This window comes from Lepisma saccharinum (genome assembly GCF_977018435.1).
Source record: "Lepisma saccharinum chromosome 12 unlocalized genomic scaffold, izLepSacc3.1 SUPER_12_unloc_1, whole genome shotgun sequence".
Classification (NCBI taxonomy): Eukaryota; Metazoa; Arthropoda; class Insecta; order Zygentoma; family Lepismatidae; genus Lepisma; species Lepisma saccharinum.
In genome coordinates, this window is record NW_028142891.1 from 2,993,980 (window position 1) to 2,998,304 (window position 4,325).

A 4,325-nucleotide genomic window follows, 5' to 3' on the forward strand; every position below is an offset into this window, starting at 1 on the left:
CTCTGGCGACTGGCCCATGACCAGTATAATTTTGTTTGTGATGTCCATTGTTTTGTCCTTCTTTGTTATTTGTGCTGAGTGCCCGTTTACAGCCTCAGCTTTTAACAGAAGTCAGAACATTTTAAGATTTTTAATTATTCAACGCTAGAGTTGTTCTTTGTAATGATAAGGGGCTGGCCCCCGTATAATGTGATGGGAGCAAAATAGCCTAAGTGCTGACGCTCCCACAATTTTAAATTCAAATTCAAAATTCCAGACATTCTGTAGTGCAGCACCTCATTTGATGGCTCATGTTCTTACCTGCCAGTGCTGAAGACCACTCATATATTGAAACTTGCAATGTGGTAGATGATGACTCTGTCATTTGCTAGGATAACGTCCGATGGCTTCTGTGACTGAGGTAAATTATGACGATCGTGGGATAAAACGTGGGAGAGTAAGAGGGATGGGGCTTTTTGGATGGAGTAATTGGAGAGAGACGGAAGTCCATAAAGGGTTACAGGGACACTACATCTTCATGCCAAGATGAGGTAAGCTCTACCACTCCCTCATGAAGTCTGCCATTTTCAGTCAGAAGTTATTGGTAAAATGTAATCTCTCGTTTCATTTCTCTAAGTCAGGTTTAGTATCCCTATGCACCTCTCAGGGTGGTTTATGCTAAGCGAGTGGCGTACCTGTGGGTTACATTACGTGGTGGAGGTGCGGGGCATCATGTTGTGTACCCTGTGACTCAGGACCTCCCCACATAAGGTAACCCACAGGTTTTTACATTTTATTGAATTTCATATTACTAATTAACTGAATATGCATTATGACTTAGAATGTGCAATATATGTCATTTTTCCTAAATGCCATCAACCATTTTGTATCACCTGTCTGGTAGGAGATGGAAGAAACTTTTAAACCTGCAGAGGATGATTCTCTTGCAAATATTTAGTTGAACTCATAGTGTGGTGGTATCGTCATCGGAACAATACCGACCTTGAAGATTTTCCACCTACAAGCAGATGCCAGGGAACATTTGCTGAGATCTTATTGCAAAACTACATTGAGATGACGTGGTTGTTCACATAGACCCTTATGTATTTGGTTTTCAACTGATAGAAGATGGTTGTGATCAAGAAAAGAACTTAAAGAAATATCCCGATTACTTAGCTAAGGCATGTCATTATTAAATATGTACTAGATCTTCATGCATTTGTAGGGAACATGAATTAACCTGTTGCTCCTTTTGTAGGTGTTCCATTGTCTGGGGACAGTTTCAGCTGGTAAAAACTCCATAATAGATAAAATCTGAAATTGCAATATAATCACCATTGGTAACTATTAATTTTAATCGTAGTATAAAGCCACTTTATTCATGGTATAATTGCATAATGATTATACGCACAGTGGTAAAGTCGTCACTTTTTAGCACAGCATGTTACAATGCTAAGGGTCCTGTGTTTGAATCCCAGGCTGGGCATGGGTGTTCTTAATGCGAAAGAAAACTATAAAAACAATAAACAAAAGACAAGAAGTTTTTAAATCATCTGCATTCACCTTCTAAATAAATATTACAACATACTGACTCAATTTCCATCAAAATCGGTCAAGTTTTAACAGAGATATGAGCAGTTTTGTGATTGAGTGGCCACCATCTTTGATGACATCATAGCGGCAAAAAGTACCAGGTGGTGGATGTCCATCCCAGGCAAAAGTACCAGGTGGTGGATGTCCATCCCAGGCAAAAATACTTCCTAAGACACCTACTAAGCAATGATAAGAAAGAAATTCTCTATACTCAAACTTTCCTACAGAACCATAGCCAGGTCCTGGACTATGATATTTAGTCTGCACATAATATTGTTTAACCACCTTCACAAGAATACCTGTAAGAATGTTCCTGTTCTGTTACAGCTGAATAGACAAACCATAAGCAATTTCCAACACATATTTTATCCATGGTGGTTGACAAAGGACTGGTGAGTGACTGCAAGATAAGAATAGCTTCTACTTTCATTAAAGGAATATTATATTTCCAGAATGTGCTGTGGTTGAAATATTCGAAAATTAGAACCACTGTTGCATGTCACTAATTTTACACTCTAGAATTTACAGCATACTCTTGAAAGTTGTCTTAACAGGAGAAAATTGTTTCTAAAACTGATTTCTACTTACTTTTCCATGGTTGCACAAATGTTGGCAACAACTGTTGGCCCAACATATGACCAACTTCAATTTGCCAACCAACATAAAGCCAAACTTTCCCACATAAAAACTGGTCCAATGGTCCACTTGGTCCAATGGTTCTAGTTACTTGGGATGTATCAATGCATCCATTCCTTCATGCATCTATTTATCCATGTATTGGGTCATAAATTCATGCAACCATCCATCCAGCATTATGTGCATCTCTCCTTGAATCCAAGCCTAAATCCATCCATGCACCAATAACCATTTAGGTATGTTTGCAACCGTCCATCCATTCATCTATTCCCCTGTACATTCATATTAAAAACTCAATATCCTGACCAAAGCAGAAATTTATTTTATTATAAAACATAAACTAAACATAACATTTCAACCTTCTAGCAAGGTCTTCTTCAGACTCTGCACCAAGTTCAAATGTACGTCGTGCAGCATGTTGAGTTTTTAATATGGAAGCAAGGCTTAATGGTGTTATAATTGTACATTCATATATCCAGTCATCATGCATGCATCCATAACCCAATCCGTCCATTCATCCATCCATCCATCATCATACCCATCTCATCCATTAATCCATCATCATACCCATCTTATCCATCCATCATCATACCCATCTCATCCATTCATCCTTGTATGTTCCCATACATCTTAATGCTACTAGATGAATCCATGCAAATATTAAACCATCCATTCATGCATTCTTCCAACAATTCATGCATCTATCCATTCTTTGATCCCCCCTCCATGTAGGACTGCCTTGACGGGACGAGGGGGCTTAGTAGGAAGGCCATTTTCAGCTCATCATTTCACTCATTCTTCACATCCATATCTCACGTTTTCACCATTCCATCACGTCATTCATCTCAATATCTTTGACCTCCCTATAATTAAGGGTCCTGCTAGAGGAGACAACCTCGATAAAAAAAACCTATCCCAAGGTGTGAGTTGCACGTGCCGATGGGACAGTGTTGGCTGCAGGGGTAGGTGCAGTCGCGAACGTGGCCTCGGAGATTTCGGTTTGGTCCTCGAGTAGCCTCCATTTTTGGGGGTAGGCCTTCCTCGGCATAGAGGGCATGTCAAGGCGACAATGTATGGACCCTCCACAATAAAACAATTTTGTATATGGGTGCAAAAAACAACACAAACAGGGGGAACCCCCCAAAACGAGTGCGGCCTTCGAGCACGCTTCATTTGGTGGAAATGACAAGTAACGTGCCACGTTATCTTGTGATTAGTATTGTGCAGAAGACCGATAGTAACGATGAATCTGCAACAACCAAGAAACATGGAGCTGCTACTTTGAAGGACTTGTCACCGTTTCTTATCAAGAAACAGCTAGACTACGCCGCGGGTTAAGATGTTCCAGAAATAAAGAAGCTGAGAAACGGGAGTCTTCTTATCCAGACCAGGACAGATCGCCAGACCAACAACCTTTTAAAGCTAAGATCTTTGGGCGACTTACCTGTTAATGTTGAACTCCATCGTCAACTTAACAGTAGTAAAGGTGTGATTCGCCACTGGGATCTGATAAATGCTGAGGAGGAAGAGATTCTTGAAGCACTGTCAGACCAACATGCCATCGCAGTCCAGCGTATAAAGACTCGAAAATCCGGAGAACTTGTGCCAACTGCTTCACTTATACTAACGTTTCAAACAACCACTCTCCCAGATAGGGTACGGGCTGGATATTTGAGACTCAAAGTCCGTCCGTACATACCTAACCCGATGCGATGCTTCATATGCCAGCACTTTGGGCACACTCAACCTTCGTGCAAGGCCACTACCGCCCTTTGTGGTAAGTGTAGTCTGCCTGATCATGGGACCGAACCTTGTTCTTCAGGTCCCAAATGCATTAACTGCCAAGGCGAGCACCCAGTCTGGCATCGTGACTGCCCCTCTTTCCAACAAGAGAAGAAAATCAGAGAGTTGGTCGTCACAGAGAAAATCTCTGCTGGTGAAGCAAAACAACGTCTCCGTGAAAGCACCACTTTACCTGTGCCATTCGCTACAGTTGTTGCAGCTGCTCTTACCAGTCGCAGTGTAGGTGTACAAACCAGTAACGTGTCCACGCAAACAACAACACTTCCCGTAGTAGCTCGTCCTGCTTCGAGGAAAGCAGCAACCACTCCTCGCTC